Raw genomic sequence first — 19,364 nt, forward strand, 5'->3', positions numbered from 1 at the left:
TTCAAAGTAAGATGGCAGAAGATTTAAAATCTGGTTGGGGACTACTCTAGCTCCCAAAAGACACTTCCCTTGTGGACTCTTATGTGGTCATCTAGACGGGTAGCTCTTAGAGTTTCTTTTACAAGGAATTGGGTTCTATTAATGTAAAGATAGATAGGTAGACAGAGGATTACTATTGATGAGAGAGAGAGAGAGAGAGAGAGAGAGAGAGAGAGAGAGAGAGAGAGAGAGAGAGAGAGAGAGAGAGAGAATGGATTTGCAGTGATAATATACTGACTTAATTAGGTAAGAAATTGTGAGGAATGTAAACAGAGGTGTTGTGTAGGTGGGGACACAGATATGAAAAATCTCTGTAGGTTGTCTATTTTTCTGTGAACCTAAAGTTGCTTTTGGATAAACAAAGAGTTTTGTTCTTTCATGCTTAGTACAAAGAAAACTAAGATTCAAATACTTTATTAATGAATTCCACAGTGGGCTTTAAAATAATTCATTAGCACAGAAACTCTTATAGAATGCCAGAGAGGTAAAAATATTCCCCATTTCTTCTTTTTATTCTTTGGTCATTCCATATATGTATTTATATGTATTTTATGTATATGCATATGTATATGTATATATATACATACATATATGATACTTATATGTATGTTATATGTATGATATGTGTATATATATATGTTTATGTGTATATTTGTATATGTGTATATGCATATATGTATGTATTATATATATGCATATATGTGTGCATATGTATATTTATGTGTATATGTGAATATAAATGTATATCCCTGTTGCCCCTCAATTCTTCCAGAATCTCATCTCTATCCTCCTCCTCACCCCTCTTTTTGAATCCACTGACTCTCACTAGGGATGGGAGAGGGAATTAAGTTGCATCTTTAGATGCTCAGCCCAGTACCAGATCTGATAAGATAAAATCCAATACTCATCAGTGCTCAACTGTTCCTTATTCAAGACTATGACTACTGGTAGAACTTCTGAGTTTTTCCCTGGGCTAGGCTGAGACCCAAGGCTCCTGGCAGACTTAGATTCTATTCAACATAACCTGTAGCTGGCTATGGCAATCTAGAACCATATTTGTACACATATCTCAGCAGCAGTTAGGTCACAGCGAAGTGAGAACCACAGAAGGTACACAACCTAGACTTAGAGACCATCTAGTACAGAAATAGAGGCAGGAATCATTGAGCCTGAGAAAATAGCATGCTTAGAATTTCTGGATAGATGGGCACAATTAAAGATATTGCCAAGAACAGAATGGAAAACTAATCTCTTAGTATGTCAATGTCATCATATGTAACAAGCTTCGATAACTTGTAGGGAAATATGACTTTACCTAACAGGTAAATAAGGCACCAGGGACCAATCATGTAGCAATCTATATAAGTGAATCCTTGGACTAAGAGGTTAAATATTTGTCTGAATTTATATTTATGTGTATATGTCTATGTGGTCATGTCATGTGTGGGGGTGCCTATATAGGTCAGAAGAGAGTACCCAATCCTTTGAACCTGAAGATATAGGAGGTTGTGAGACACTCAATGTGGGTGGTGAGAACTGAACCCAAGTAGGTGCTGTGGAAGAAAAGCAAGCACCCCTAACCATGGAACTATCTCTCCAGTTTCTGAACAGAGAATTTAAAGGCTTTAAGGAAACTAACCAAGTCAGGAAACTAAAACGAATTTCTGTGAATCTGAATTTAAAAAGAATTGCAACCAACCCTTAAAATGGAAAAAAAATGCACTAAACCGAATGAGAAGTCTGATAGAAGAGATAAATTTCCTAAAAGATCCAGCAAAAGGAAGAATCCACAAGTTCAAAGACAATTTGAAAATACATAGCACGAGGATAAAATATTCAAAATAAATAAAGACAGCTTCTTGGGGCAATGTTAAAAAAACAAATAGGTGACATGACGAGGTCCTGGAGAGTGCCAAAGAGGTGCAACAATCAAAATGGACATTTCCTCAAGCCTAAGTAAAATGCCTAAATAATATCCCAGAATAGCAAAGGTTAACATCACCAAAGTAGCGCGAGGTAGCCTGGATTCAGTACAACTAAGTCTGCCCTAAAACATATAAAGATCAAACTACGGTGGTCTGAAGATAAAGAGAAGGGTTTAAAAGAGGTGTAAGAGCAGAAACAAATAAAATGTAAGAGTGATCTCATGGCAGATGTTTCAACCTAAGCCCTGCAAACTAGATGAAACAGAACGAAGTATTTACGGTTATGAAGGAAAAAGAACCCATCAGCTGAAGCCACCACGCCTGTCGGAGCTTTCCTATAGAAATGATAGGTAAATAAGGCCATTTCTAGGCAAAGGACCTGAGAGAGTTTGTCGTTGCTGAACACATCTTATCAGAAATGCTAAAGGGGGGTTTTAAACTGAAAGAGACATGAGTAATTAGGAGGAAAACATCAGAAAGCATTAAATCACTGAAGAAATCACTATACAAACAAGGCAGAATTCAGTGATGAGGGCTAAAACCAAATGATAACTAGAATATGAACATGTTCAGAGTCAGGCAAGATAAAATGGAAAATAAGAATGCAGAATTGGGGGAAGAATGGGGTGCTAGGGAGGATACCCATAGACAATCATTCCATGAACAAAACAAGGGTGTCTTACACACCCCAAATCCATGTGTTTGGGGATATGCAGCACATGCCTAAACCACATTCGTTACAGACCTTAGTCACAAACCTTAGAATGTGATTACTTTCATAAACAGGACATTAAACAAGATAATGACTTTAAGATGAGACTATGGGGTAGGCCCAACCCAAACCGATGGGTGTCCTATAAGAAAAACACACTGACTGGAAGGGGACTGGGGAGATGGCTCAGTAGCTAAAGTGCTTGCCAGTCAGGCAGAAGGACCACCATTCAACCAACCTACAGCACCCAAGTAAAAGCTAAGCAGGCAGCAATTCCAGGCAAGAGCCTGTGCCTGATGAGGTCAAAGGCCCTAAGGGTACTGCTATTGTTATGCTAAATGGATACAATGTTAAACTGCCCTGGGAATATGTATGCTTATACCCACAGATAAGTGCTGCTTTATGCCTTTATCTTATTGCGTGAGAAACAACTAGGTTAGTGAAGAAACTCCTAACTGATTAGAGTGTCATTACTAACTGACACTGGAGTCATCAGCACTTAATATGACACCTCTCTCATCCCTCCAGGATCAAAGAGAGAAGAGAGGATAGGGAGAACATAAAAGCTAGAGGGTAGGCATCTGAGCTACGTAAAGATGCTCTTTGGACATGGCACGACTGCTGTACTCATGAACTTGTAGCAGTTACCTGCACAAGGCTGGGTCCATCAACATTCCATCATGGAAGGAAGAGGGCTCATGAGGCCATTTGCTGGGGAACTATTGGCGATCAGTGGTTGAAGGGAAAGGAATATCATTCTCTTCAGTGGCATAACCACCGCCTAAAGATTCCCCACGCTCCAGTAAAAGAGCCTCACTCATATCCATGCAAGCAAACCTAACCAGACTAAGTGGCTCACACAAAAAAGTCCGGAAAGTGAGAGAAGTTTTGTTGGAATGAAGAAAGGGATCAGCCAGAGAGAAAAGGGACAAGAGCCTTAAAGGTGCGTGAAACTGGCTAGAATTCATTATATCCATGCATGACACCATCAAGGAGTTAAAAGATAAAGATGAAATTTAAAAGTTGAACTAGTGTGTGTGTGTGTGTGTGTGTGTGTGTGTGTGTGTGTATGTATGTATGTATGTATGTAATTTTAAAATAATTTCAGAAACTGCATAGAATTCCTCTATTTTCACCCAACCAACTGGCCTGGGTTATTCTGTTGTGTTTATCGAGGACTCTATTAACTAAGAAACTACGTTCTCCTATCCATCATGAGAGTAAATCTCCAATCAATGACCAGGCATGGTAGCTTGAACTTGTAATCCTAGTGTTTGGGAAGGAGAAACAAGAGGGTTCAAGGGCTCACTGGCCAGCCAGCAATGAGTAATCTGTGATTCCACAAGTCTCACTCTATTCCAAAAAGTAAAGTGGGCAGACTCTGAGATTTGCCTCTGGATCCCATGCATGTATGTATGCATGTACCTGTGTGCACAAGAACATGAACATGTATACACACATATATGTACACACTCATATGCACACAGACATACAGAGAGAGAGAGAGAGAGAGAGAGAGTGAGTGAGAGAGACTCAATAAAGGACATAGAGAGATAAAGGAGGTTGAGACTTAGAGAGCTTATTCAGTTACTCACCATATAAAGAGGCATAAAGAAAGCATCCATTTGTAGCAGAAGAACCCTTAGAAGAGACCACATCTGCCAGAGACTTGACCAAGGATGAGAACTCTTATTACTCTAAAACTTACACTTCTCTAGTTTAAGCCTTCTAATCTGTGCTATGTGTTGCACCAACCTTCACAAATTAATACATATGTCAATGCATCTCACAAACATTAGAACAGCGTGGTCACAAAATAGTTTGGAAATCAGGAAGACCTCAAAGAGCTGCTGGACCAAAGAATGAAATAAGCATGGGCCAGCAAAGCAAGAACAAAGGGTCGTCAAGCAACTTTTGCAGCTCGACGGAAGCTTGCAAAGAAAGAGTTCCTGGGTCTTCATTTGCTCAGTGTATTTGTTAAAGTTATGTTGTGAAATGGTTGATACACTAGCAAACTGCCATCTTTTTCTGTGCATTGTACTTCCTTTTTGTAGTGCAGGGAGATAACAATTGTTTCACGAGAACACGGAATCTCTTGAAGGAAATTTAATTTATGTCAACCAAATGGGGACATTTTAGGGGATTCAAGTTTTTGTGGAAAAGGCACAAAGGAAGGGAAAAAAGGGCAGGAAAGGCAGAGGCTAGGTGTGTTTGTTGTCTTGCATGGTTCTTCAGATATAGGTCACACTGTCACTAAAATAAGTAGGACAGTAAAACAGTGTCAGGAGGAGCAGCTCCCAGTCTACCTTCTGCTCAGAGGCCTCAGAGAAACGCATTTGCTTTGCATTCTGACCTCTGTCCCGATCACAGCCCCCATCAGAACTCTGCACTGAGACATCCTGATTATGAATTATCAGTCAGTTAAGTAGACAAACTTCTTGCCTAGTATTACAGGTAAGAGGAACGCTCAGCAGTCAGTCTGAGAAAGCTGCAGTTTTATGCATGATGCAGAACAGGAAAAGAGGCCTTCAGCTCATTAGACTCTGAGGGCAGAGGGGGGTGTATCCCAAGACAGAGGGATTGTGTCCCATGTGGTTCCAAGCATCTGAGGCAACAACAAAGGCTCTGTGAAAGGTATTTTCAAATCTCTGGGGTTCTTCAAAGGCCCCATTGTTCCTGGGTTCCGGAAAAGGAGCTGTCATAGAACTCAGAGGTAGAAGGAAAATGAAAATACTATGACTCACAGTGTCTGCATAGCTTAAGTTATTTAAATTTCAGACTATTTATGCTAATAAAATAATCCTTGCAAAGTCATTTGCATACCCACCAGTCTTTAAAATAGATAAAGACTGTCTAGTAGTTGCTATACATAGATACCCTATTGTTTAATTATTTAGACGACTGCGATTTAATTGCAATTCTAATGGATCATCCTCAGCAAGTTGAAGTTTTTAAGATAGAAAGGAACTTTTAGTTTAATGAGGTCCAAAAATAAAATTTACTCAATTATCTTGATAGGTATCTTATCTAACTAGCTGAGTGTCTGGAACTGACACAGAAAGAACATTAGCTTTTGTTGTATGCTTTGCTCTTTACAACATTTATGTTCACCTTGTATTCCAGGTAATTTGTATACGTTATCTCATTTTATTGTTATGTCTGTATGTGGAGCACTGGAGACAGAAGTTGGTCAGATAGAGCAGGAATCTTGAAGCAAAATTCCCTGATGACCTTTCTGGAGGCCAGGACTCCAGAAGAGAATTCTATTCCAGTACATTGTTATTCCTTATCCTGCTATGGGAGATCTACTGGAGAGGAGACCCCACCTTGACTGAATTGACTGGTTCATCCCTTCCCTGTGTCTCTCCCTAGTTTCTGCCATAAGTCTTTGGCTGGCAACTCAATGATACTCCATTCATGGAGACAAGAGCTTGTTATGCAGGAACGCAATGCATCCTCTCCCATCTCCCCATCACTTCTAAGTTCCTACCTATAAATCTGTAATCTGTGTGTGTGTGTGTGTGTGTGTGTGTGTGTGTGTGTGTTTGTGTATGACTATCTGTGTTTATGATTGTGCAAGTGTGTGTATGTGCATATGTTATATTTATTTCATTGTGTATATATGCACATGTGTGTATATGTATGTTTGTATGTGTATACATGTGTGCAAGAATATTTTTATCCGTGTGTATGTTTTTCTGTGTATATGCATTTATGTGTGCACATTGTATGTATTTGTATGCAATTGTATGCAAGTGTGCTTCTGTGTGTGTGTACATGCATATCTTGCATGTGCGCATGTTATGTGTGTGTTTGTATACATATTAACATATGTACATGTTAATATACATACATGTGTGTATATGTGAGTTTGTATATGTGTGGGTTGATGAGTCTATGTACATTTGTGTGTATATGTGTGCATGTGTATGCACATATGTGTATGTTTGTATATGTGTATGTGTATGAATGTGTTTGTGTATATGCATGCACATATATATATGTGTGTGAATGTATGTACATATGTAGGTTAGTGTATATCTGTGAATATATACATGTGTTTCTCTGGATGTGTATGTATCTGTGTGTGTAAATATGCATGCACACACATAAATATATACATGTAGTCAGATGCATAAATATACATGCATGCACACACATATACACATACACATGTAAATATACATAAGAATGAACACATAATTATACACATGTATGCATACATAAATAAATATATGCACATAAAAATTCACATGAGACACAAATAAATATATATATGTATACATATGTACAGGTCCTCATGTAAACACATAACTATATACATATGAACACACATATGTATACACACACATACACACATAAATTTATACACGTGATCACACATATATACAAATACATATGTATTTCTCTTATGTGTGTATATGCGTTTATTTGTACATATTTTAATATGTATGTGTATATGTTTGTATTCATGCATATTTTGTATGTTTGTGTCTATTTGTTTGTGTGTGTTTGTTAAAGTATATGTATGTTATATATTTGTATGTGGGCATTCCTGTGTGTATGTGTGTGTGTACATGTATGTTTGTATTTGTATTATATGTGAATATATGTGTGTTTGTATTATGAATATGGATATGTGTACTTTTGTTGTTGGTTTTTTTTTTTTTTTTTTTTTTTTTTTTTGGTTTTTCGAGACAGGGTTTCTCTGTGTAGCCCTGGCTGTCCTGGAACTCACTTTGTAGACCAGGCTGGCCTCGAACTCAGAAATCCGCCTGCCTCTGCCTCCCGAGTGCTGGCCACCACACCCAGCAGGTTTTTTTGTTGTTGTTGTTGTTGTTGTTTTTTGATATGTGTACTTTTATGTGTGTATTTGTGAATGTGCCTATGTGTGTGTCTATGTCTGTGTGCAAGTGTATATGTGTGGTTTTGCATGTGTATTTGTGTGTGCACATGTGTATTTATTTGTGAGAATGTGTTTGTGTATGTGTAAGAGTATGTCTATATGTGTATAGGTATATGAGAGTGTGTGTGCATGTGTGTGTTCATGCATTTGTGCAAATGTGTTTGTGTTCAGTCACTAGAAATTTTGACTTTTTTCTTTTGGCTCCTTTCAGTTTAAATAGCTGCTTTAAAAACTTTGCCTTGTTCACCCAGCATACTCTCGTTCTTTCTCTTTCTACTTTTTATCACCAGTGAAGCCATGATAGGTTAATAAAATATGAGGAGTTATCCATGAGAACCACAAGTAATAGGAACCTTGGGGTCAGCCATGGTACTTGCCATCCTGTGCTAATACAGTGAATAACTTCATTCCAACAGTTTCTCTGGAGAAGAGTGGATTGTGTGGCTCTTTCTGCCTCATCTCATCTGGCTCTGAAACATTATAGCCAGGGGCAATGTAGGAATTCACCCAGGGTGGGACTTTCATAACATATTAATAGGTTTGTTGTCGTTTCTTTTTTTTTTTGTTTTTGTTTTGTTTTGTTTTTCGAGACAGGGTTTCTCTGTGTAGCTCTGGCTGTCCTGGCACTCACTTTGTAGACCAGGCTGGCCTTGAACTCAGAAATCCGCCTGCCTCTGCCTCCCGAGTGCTGGGATTAAAGGCGTGCGCCACCACGCCCGGCTTGTTGTCGTTTCTTAAAGTCTCTCTCTCTCTCTCTTCCTCTCTCTCTCTCTCTCTCTCTCTCTCTCTCTCTCTCTCTCTCTTCCTCTCTCTCTCTCTTCCTCTCTCTCTCTCTCTCTCTCTCTCTCTCCTCTCTCTCTTTCTCCCTTTTCCCCTCCTCTCCCATCCCCTCTCCTCCTCTCTCTTTCTGTGTGTGTGTGTGTGTGAGTGTGTGTGTGAGTGTGTGTGTGTGTGTGTGAGTGTGTGTGTGTGTGAGTGTGTGTGTTGCATGCACCTATGCATATGCATGTGGAACCCACAGGAGAATATCAGCAGTTCATTAAGGGGTCTTTCTTTATTACTCTTTACATTAATTTTTGAGACAGGTTCTCTTGCTGAACTTGAAGTTCATAATTTCTGGTTGCTAAGTAGCCAGTACTTGGGATCTGCCTGTCTCCATCTCTCAATGCTGATGTTATAGACATAAACAACCATTCCTGGCTTTGTTGATATGCTTCTAAAGACTTGAACTCAGGTCTCTTTGCTTTCACAGTAAGTGTTCTTATCAACTGTGCATCTCTTCTGCTCCACAACCTTGTTGTAACCAAAAAGATGTTAAGAAAAAAAACCACAGGTCTGTTTGAGCCTAATAAATATTCTCATTTTCTTTTCATTTAAAGTATTTTATCATTCCACCATTGTTAGCATTCTGTTTAAACTCCACCCCACAGTTACCTGGCAACAGCCAGGTATGCTCCTCCTGTTACGTAGCAACAGCTAGGTAGGCCTGGGCCACTATAAAAGGTGCTGCTTGCCCCCTCCTCCCTCCCTTACTCCTGCTTCCCTCTTGCTTCTCTCTTGCTCTTCCTTTCCCCTTCCTCCTCTCTCCATGTGTTCATGGCCAGCCTCTACTTCTCTTCTCTTCTCTTCTCTTCTCTTCTCTTCTCTTCTCTTCTCTTCTCTTCTCTTCTCTTCTCTTCTCTTCTCTTCTCTTCTCTTCTCTTCTCCTCTTTCTCTTTTCTTCTCTCTCTCTCTCTCTCTCTCTCCCTCTCTCTCTCTCTCTCTCTCTCTCTCTCTCTCTTTCTCTCTGCCTTTCTCTGACTCTACTACCCTCTTAACTCTCCTTTCCATGTCCTGAATAAACTCTAGTCTACACTATACCACAGTGTGGCTGGTCTCTGGGAGGAAGGGATGCTTTAGCATGGGCCCATCAAGGCACCCCTTTCCCCCATACCTCACCACACATCCATAGAACATATTCTATTTCTCTTTATCTTTTTATAAACAGATGAATCATTAGTTCAAACAACATTTATTTACTAATTATAATGCATATATAGGGGTCACTTAGTAAAATAGTTTACATGTAAGGTTATTTCAAACTCATCTTCCAAAAACATAATGGAATACATATTTATCAATCTGCTACAGAGGCCAGGTGTTCCCACCTTTCACTTGAAGACAATAGACTTTCAGGAGATTAGCAGGCCAAACTGAAGTAGAAATATATGTGAGGCTTACTGATGTATTAACTGCTCTGGGCTTGAAGAAAAATGATGCAAGGATGACACAATTTTATATAGAAGATATTGGCTTGACCATTAATACAGGATAACCAGAAATACCACCCTTCCAAAATGTCATAATACTTCAGTGTTATGAGGACAGGCTTAGTTTGAACACCAGCAGTCAAAATATAAGGCAGACCAATGTTGAGCCAGTCATATAAGAGAGTGACAGATGGCAGATGCTATCAGAAGACCACTAAGTAGCAGTTACTGTCTCTATTCACCTGGCTATTATGAGGGACCATCAAATACAGTGCCATAGATAGTGTGAAGAACTATGCAGGTCAGACCCCATCAAAGAACCTGGGTTTCTGGGTAGTGTTCTAGGTACAATAGAAACTTGGGCACAACCCAGTGTACAGAGATATGTCCCATTGTACCAGATGCTTGGCTTAATAAAAGTGTTCAGCAAGACCAAAGTCTAACTATATCTGGTCATCTGAGCATATTCACTACACCACCTCATCTCAGTCCCTAATGTGCACACACATTGCCTGGTGATGTTAAAAATACACATTCTGACAATGGCTAGATATCTCTGGGTGTGTCACTTGCATTTCTTGTAGGTTTCAGATAATAATGGTGTTCTGCTGTGCTGAGGATTACCATTTAAATAGCAGGGCACTTCCTAGCTTGTTTGGGATTCACCAAAGAGTAAGAATAAGGGCTTGGTGTAGGGATTCCTATTCAAGACTGAAAAAAAATCCCAGAATTCCAAGAGGCAACAGAATGCAATGGAATGTTATGACTCATGTGTGTGTTTGTGTGTGTAATAGAGATCAGATTTCCAGGAGTTGTGGGTTTTGGCTATGGCATCCTCATAGGACACAAGCTGATCCCTTTGCACAGTGAGGAAGGGACTCAAGGAAAGTAAACAAGAAACTCTCCTGGCACTACAAAACCAACAGATTGCTGAGAGGTGTGGATTCTCCATTGTTACAAAAGCCCTGACAGAAGATAACATTACCTTCATCTCCTTTGACAGGCTTGTCTCTGTTCTGTATCTGTCTCTGGTTACCATTCTCCTCTTATTGATAGTTAACCAAGTTCAACATTGAATATAGAAAGAATTCTTTTTATCTCAGTAGCTATGCAGAGCTCATGAAAGGGGGAAAATTATCCCAGCTGTGAAACAATCAGTGAACCACCTTATTCTTGCAAGAGAAAACTGAACTTGATAGAAGATAACAAAAATGGCAGTCCTCCTCCTCCCTAAAATATCAGTTTCCTTTGCCATGCTATCCAACCATCCATATTTCTGTCAGAAAATCCCAATGCCATGTGCCTAGTAAACTAAAATGTAAGACAATAGCCTAAGGGGAAAGACAAGCTTTATAGAAAAAAATGAAAATATTAAGGTGCACGGTTTGTGCTGGAAGCAGTTTTTATTGCAGCCAATCTAAGTTCAAAGTCTTTAGGCCCCAGGTGCCAGGTGCAAGCACCGCTGCCTTCAGAAACTGCATGCTTGCTAATGCCTAGAAATTTCTCAGTTACAAATTTTGATGTTCTGTACTAGGGACCCTTCGTACCCCCAGCCACTGTGCAACGAATTCAAAGGAACACTTCATATTTACTTTATAGCATGCTTCATCTCCTGCTATTTTCCAAAATGACAGTTTGATTATAATGTAATTATCTTTTGTCATGAAGCTAGTGCATAATTTTATTTCCAGATGGGTTTATGTTGCTTATATTTAAACTCATTACTGGAAAAATGGTCATGGAAGAAAATATAAATAAATAACCTAAGGGTAGACTGTCATAAATTCCTTGAAAGAGGAGTCTTACAAGTTGGGAGTTGCAGGGGAAGAGTTGCTTTCTGTCTATATTATGTCACAAATATTCCATGGTATGAAAAATAAACGTCTCTGCCTCAAGAAGACAGAGGTGGTTCAGAGTCAGTGGATATGTTTCTATGGAAATGAAAAATGCAAATGATGCTCTGAAAAACATGAGAGCTCCCTTGCTGTAGACAATTTGACATGGAGGCACCTGCATTGCACAGAGGAGAGTCACGAATAAGCCAGGGTCAAGGCTCATCAGAAAACAAGCAGCTAAGACACTGTAACATGTAAATTAGTAAAAAGGCAACCTGGTTGTGGTGGTTTGAATAAGAACTGCCTGTATAGGCTCATGTATGAATGGTTAGTTATCAAGGAGCAGAACCATTTGAAAGGATTAGAAGGTTCAGGAATTGTGCCCTTGTTGGAGGAAGGCCACACTTGTGACTGGAGACAGGCTTTGAGGTTTCAAAATACCACACCAGGTCCAGTCTCTCTCTCTCTCTCTCTCTCTCTCTCTCTCTCTCTCTCTCTCTCTCTCTCTCTCTCTTTCTCTCTCTCTCCCTCCCTCCCTCCCTCCTTCTCTCCCTCCCTCCCTATGAATCAGGATGTAGCTCTATGCTACTTATCCAGTGCTAGGAGTACCACCATGCCATGCCCCTGCCATGATAATAATAGTCTCTAAAACTATAAGCAAGCCTCCAATTAAATTCTTTTTTTTTAATTTTTTTATTAGGCATTTATTTCATTTACATTTCCAATGCTATCCCAAAAGTCCCCCACACGCTCCCCCACCCACTCCCCCACCCACTCCCCCACCCACCCACTCCCACTTCTTGGCCCTGGCATTCCCCTGTACTGAGGCATATAAAGTTTGCACGACCAATGGGCCTCCCTTTCTACTGATGGCTTACTAGGCCATCTTCTGATACATATGAAGCTAGAGGCACGAGCTCTGGGGGGTACTGGTTAGTTCATATTGTTGTTCCACCTATAGGGTTGCAGATCCCTTTAGCTCCTTGGTTACTTTCTCTAGCTCCTCCATTGGGGGCCCTGTGATCCATTCAATAGCTAACTGTGAGCATCCACTTCTGTGTTTGCTAGGCCCCGGCATAGTCTCACAAGAGACAGCTTTCTTTTATAAGAGTTGCATTGGTCATGGTGTCTCTTCCTAACAATAGAACAGTGACTCATACAGAAGTAACTCTGCAAAGGATATTTTTTCAGGCTTTATGGCTTATGGAACAAAAGCTTTTATCTTTCCTGCTTCTGTTCTGCAGGCTGCTAAATTTGGACCCATTGATCTCCTTTTTTTTTTTTTTCTGAAAGTGATAGTATATTGATTTCCCAGGGATATTATAACAAAGTGGGTTACTGAAAAGCAAGACACTTTATTCTCTCATAGTTCTGAAAGCTAGAAGTCCAAAAAGTAAGTGTTGCAATGCCAAGCTCGTTCCCTGACTACCCTTTCTTTACTCTGCCTATTGTATTTGTTTATTTATGTATTTATTTATGTGTTTACTTATTTATTTTGGCAGCAATCAGTCCTTGGCATTTGTCGGCCCTTGTATTTTTTACAGTCTCTGTGTTGTTATCAGCCATCAATCATTTTCGAATAGGAATTACTTTAGTTAACCCATCTTAACTAGGTAATAAACATGAAGACCCTACTTGAAAATAAAATCACATGCGTGGGCTAACATTTTAGGGAGAACATGAGCCAACCTGTTAATGACAGGTACATGCATTAGCCAAGAGATGGAAAATTATTATGTTCTCAAGTTCAGGATGTTAGGGCAAAGGAAAGTCGTTGTATATGACCACTCAACATAATCACTCAACAATATCTGCCTTGTAGAGTTTTACAGAGATTCCTTAAAAACTGGGTTTAATGTTTTCCATTTAAATCCACTCCTAATGCTATTAGTTAAGACTATACAGTAAATGTAAGCTTCCTGCAAATGTACCCAGCCTTACTATGTCTTGTAGACCTGGAGGTGATTAGCAGGATAGGAACTTCCTTTTCCTTCACTTAATCTACTCTCTCACCACCCACACTATAGACGTTGCTGCCAGCTGTAAATAGCCAAGTGCTCAAAGAACAATCCTTGGGTTATAAACAATACCTCTTGATGCTTGAAAAAGCTTATCAAACCAAGGAGAGGAACCACAGGTTAGATGAACTTAATGAGAGAATGCAATAAAGAATAAAAAGCAGTCAAACTGATGCTTTTAAGACCTCTGTACCCTGGATTCTGGCCCCAGGTCTGGCTATGTTGCCTATTATTGTTATGGCTGTCTGAAGATCTTTCAACTTTCTTTAAGATGAATAGCTCCAATCTGTCCCTCAAGATTCAGTTTCTGTCAACTACCTCAAAATGCCTGTCTAGTACCGATTCCCATCCTCACATACTAACATCTCCATCAAGAGCTTGCCATGTGTTCTGTCTCTTTGTGGGTAACACAGCAGGTATAACCCTGAGATTATCCTATGAAAGTCTCAACTACTAATCTGCTTATGTTTGCCCTCAAAGATTGTGAGCTGCAAGAAAATGTGGATTTTTTGTTGTATTTGTGTATTCAGAATCTCCTGCCTCAGATATCAGAAGCTCTGACCATAGCATGATTGAACTCTAATGGTACAGGTATCTGGGGGAGCTCCCTGGATCATTAACTTCTGTGGACACATACTCCTGGATGTAAGTTCAGAGATATGGTTTTAAATTTGCAGAGAAATGGACTTAGCTTAGCTCTTCTCTAAAATTCTATAAGATGAGAATAATTCTGATATTTACTTTACACTGCCTTGTGGGTATAAATTTACAAATATCCATGTGGAATACTCATCAGTGTTTGAAGTAAAAGAGTTATGGTTAATGTTTCTTAATTATTACTGAACCAGTTACAGCCCTGTCCTGATACTGCTGTAATAAAGTACCATTCCCTTGATGGCTAAAGACAACACAATTTTATTTTCTTCCTCTTCTTAGAGGCCAGAAGAAGTCAAAGTGGTTTTACTGGACTAAAATCAAGGTACTGGGAGAATAAGATCCTTTAGAATTATGGAGTGGCATATGGAATTGGTAGTAATATACAAAATGCCCAGAGTATATAATATCTCTAGAAAATGCAGTGTTTGCAGTCTATAGCCACAGACTAAGAAAACCTCACAGCCTGAGTGTTCGCTAAAAGTATACACTAAACAAGAATGAACTTGCGAGTCCTACTTCACTCAAAAGAACAAGAACATGTTTTGTTCTCCTAGAGTAGAGGCAGTGATATTTTCTAAAAATTAGTGAAAGTCCTCAGGAAGGCCAGGAGATAGTTATTCACTACAGAGAAGGTAACAGTTTCTGAGCCTCTACCTGGCATGGTCAGAAGTGCTCAGAAGGTTTGTCCCCTCTCTCTTCTTTACATAGTGAAACCACAGCAGTATCTACTTGTATGCCACCTTATTGATGAAGGGAAACTAGGAAATATGTTTCTTTCAGAGGAGAGAGAGAAAGGGAGAGAGATGGATGGAGGAAAAAAGGAAGGAAGAGGTGGAGAGATGAAGCAAGGGAGAGAAGGAAGGAGAAAGGGAGGTTTCTAGTCCTGTTTATGGATTATTTCCAGGCTTCTGGCATTTTCTTACAAATATATCAATTTGTTCTCCAGTCAACATTCATTTCTCAATAGTGATGGATTTTGATTGGGAAATAATTTTTAAGCATACTAAAAATCAGCAAGAGACTATAGCCATAAAAGAAACTGCAAAGGCAACTTCTATGTTACTTTTAAAGGAGTTTATGTAAAATCTTTTATTTCATTTTTTCCCTCAGGTTCAATGTGAAACCAAAAAGAAAGAAAGAAAGAAAGAAAGAAAGAAAGAAAGAAAGAAAGAAAGAAAGAGGAAAAAGAAAAAAATCAAAGTGACTTTACAGTTCCCAATTCCAAAGCAAGTCTAGGCAGTTTATTCCTTGCTGTTTGCAAGAAAGTCACCTTTCAAAATCACAGGCTTCAAAATTGACAGTTCTGATATATGAGGCAATTGGAATACATGATGAAGTCAGTGCTGGAGGGAGCGTTATTAGATAGGAGTGCTTCTTAAAAGCCATCTTCAACTGATTTAGTGAATACTAGAGTTTCGACTAAAGTAAAGAACAAAGAGGGAAATTAGAATCAGCTTCTCATCTAGGCAGCAGTGATACCGCAGACTATTACTACAACTCAACAGTAAGAAATGACTTTTAGTGAAAACCTCAAACATCTGTACAACCAAGTTCAACTGTCTTCATTACTTTGAAAGCCAACCACTAAGCATAGAAAGATTCTAAGCTGATTTGGTCTGATATTTTTTTTTCATTTTTTTTATAAGACATTTTCTTTTTTTTACATTTTAAATGCCATCCCCTTTCCTCATTTCCCCTCCAAACCCCTCTATCACATCCCCCTGCTCACTATCCTTCCCACTCCCACTTTCCTGTCCTGGCACTCCCCTACACTGGGGCATCAAGCCTTCACAAGGCCAAGGGCCTCTCTTCTCATTGATGTCCCACAAAGCCATCCTCTTGGACATATGCTCGGCTGAAACCTTGAGTCCCTCCTTGTTTACTCTTTGGTTGGTGGTTTAGTCCCTGGGAGCTCTGGAGGCTATTGGTTCATAATGTTGTTCCTCCTATGGGGCCGCAAACCCCTTCAGCTCCTTGGGTCCTTTCTCTAGCTCCTCCATTAGGTCTTATGCCCCATGTGTCTTTCCAAGGAAGTGTGAGGGTCAAGTTTTGTGCAAGGACCATGGATGATTAGAAAACTCACTCATCCCTGTACCAGGATGAGGGTATTAGAAAGATGCTGCATCCCCTGCTGCTGCTGCTGAGTAGCTCTGTTAATGCTAATTTCAAAGAGAAAGGAACTTTAAGGAAAGAAATAGCTTTACAAGCTTATCAAAATAGCACCAGGATGCACAATTAGCAAACAATAGTGTTCATCCCTCCTCCTGATATCATCTTCCAGGGTCAGGATGTTAAACAAATGACTTCCAGAAATGTCTCTGTCCACCTCTATAAACTCCCAGTTGATCTGAAGGTAGAATGTTCAAGTACTCCTTAAAAGGCCCTGAGCTTCTCATCTCTTCAGGAGCCTGCAGGTTCCACAAAAGCTATCCCTGAATAATGACCAAGCTATCATCTCCAGGTGTCTTATTAAATTATTAAACTCCACCACAATTACTGGAGCTGATAAAGCGCTGGCGTAGGGCACAATGGTAGCGGTAATTGTGTGGCAGAATGATTAAACAGCAGGCTGCAATAATTATTCCACTCCATCTTCAGAGATGGAGTCACAGCTCTAACAATCAAATCAATCAATTAGCGAAGAAGAGTGCTGACAAAGGGAAAATCAATAAAAACCAAGTTTTCACAACAAAGCAATAAATCAATCCCACATAATTGTGCTGCTTCGTTGTACAGAAAGCATGATAGTATCGGTTATTGCAACTAAATACAGCAGCGATTGTTTCATTGTCTTTACCTATACTTGTAAGGCAATCTCATTATTTAGACCTTATGGAACATAAATGAATACCAGGTCTCAGTCTATATTTTTCAAAAGGAATGCCATAGCAGAGAACCTCCTTGGTCAGTGAATCTCAGGCTCCTGCCTCTTTCTTTCTATGGTAAACCCAAGCAACCTATATGGCACCTAGAAAAACAGAGCAATCAGAACAATTCTTTGGGAGTGTTCTATGTTGGCCCTTGCGAATTTGCAAAGCATTTTCACAATATTATCTGCAGACTTCTCACAAATGCCAAAGAATGTAAAAAAAGAGTAGATCTTTAAATTAATATATTACTGATGGGCAAAGCAACGAGGTTTCTCATGGTCATGTGGTTGATGTCACCTGTTTTCACTTCAGTTACTCTACCTGGGTTACTACTCTTCAAAGGAAAGGATTTCAGCCTCCACCTGCTCCCTGAAGCTGGCTACAGGGCTATTAGTAGCAGGTTTGCAGTTGTGCTGGGCTGAGGATTGGAGGCTTGGGATGGAAATAGTGCAAGTCCCTAAATGGGTAGGCTCATTCTTTAGTAGACAAACGTGGTCTAAAAATGACGTCTCTTGGGTGTTGCATTCGATGTGATGGAAAATTAGAATTAGTGAAGCCAAGCATCACATCCAAGTTTCTGACACCTTCAGCTTGTTGTTCAGTTGGCATTGCACTTTTCATATTTTGGTTGTCAACTTTCTACTAACTGACAATGCAAACCAGAGAATTCTAACAGCACCCACTGGTCTAGTCTTCCAAATATTTCTAGGGTATGTCTTTTCATCTCAGTTTTCAAGTAAACTCAGAATGGATGAGTCCAGACAAGAAAAATTACAATGTCTTTTGGTGAGATTATACAGTTGGTGTGTGATTGTAAAAAAAAAAAAAAAAAAAAACAAACAAAAAAAAAACCATAGTTAGTGATTTAGCTAATATATCATGGTTGCCTCTGACCATAGCAAGATCTATTAGCACTCTTAGGAGTCAGAATACTGTCATGTTTGTGGTTATCACCTATAAATGCAAAAGATACACAGCATCAGATGTAGAGTTAAGTGTGGTAGAATATGGAACAACTGTCCCAGTGTCCTCTCCCTGCCATGTGATCTAGACCTACCTGATACCTCCAGCTACAGATTCTGATAACATATGTGAAATGTTACAGTACTGGGGACACAGACAGGTGAGTCAGCACAGTTGGTTTTTGATGGGGGCTGGCCACCCATGGTCCCTCTACTGTACAGAGGCCCAAATGGCAGAAGATACCCAGGCATCTAAATCTCGGTTGCCAGTCTCCTGCCAATGGCCAACTATGGAAAGCCTACAGTACTGACACTTTTGTCTAAAGGTAAAGTGTTTAATGACTTTTCTTTACCTGCTTTGCAATTTTCCTTCCTTCCTTCCTTCCTTCCTTCCTTCCTTCCTTCCTTCCTTCCTTCCTTCTTTCCTTCCTTCCTTCCTTCCTTCCTTCCTTCCTTCCTTCCTTCCTCCCTTCCTTCCTTTCTTCTCATTACACAACTGGACACCAAGGCTTCTATGACCCACCACAGCTAATGCCACAGACCAGACAGTAAGTCACATCCATATTCAATTTCCTACTTAACTTGCTATCCTCCTTATGAAGTATGGGATGATTCCTTCTAAGACACAACCCCTCCAGGGTCTCACCTGCACTGCTTCTCTTATAATGGTGGCACACACACTTTGAATTCTGGATTGAAGTTTCCAACCTAAATGTCCTCTCTGACGGGGAGGAGCTAATTTGGATCTGCCCTTGACTCCTAGGACTTGCTATCTACTACATAGGGAGTTTCCAGAATATAGTGCTGGTTTGGAGGGAGAATAGGCATGCATCTTACAAAACCTTCTGGTTTGCTAATGCCAGCATTGAAGAATTGTGCAGCAGCTTAGCATTAGCCTTTTGAAATACTTTCAAAGATGGCAGACCATGTTGCCTCTGGGGAGGAATAGATGATGTGAAGGGAAAGACTAGGCCAGAGGGCAAGGGAGTGGAGAAAGTGGAGTTTAAAGAAAAGAGCTAAAAGACAGCTTTGATTTAGAGTGACCCCAGGTCACAGCAGATTCTGAGCCATGGGGATGAGAAGAGGGAGAGGGTGGGGGATGGGAGTGTTAGGGGGTGGTTTAAGAGATCTACACTATGTGGACATTAAAAATACTGAGTATTTTATCATAATTCTGCCTTATTAAATATC

Source organism: Mus caroli, unplaced genomic scaffold (genome assembly GCF_978045245.1).
Source record: "Mus caroli unplaced genomic scaffold, Mus_caroli_1 scaffold_17, whole genome shotgun sequence".
In the NCBI taxonomy this organism is placed as follows: Eukaryota; Metazoa; Chordata; class Mammalia; order Rodentia; family Muridae; genus Mus; species Mus caroli.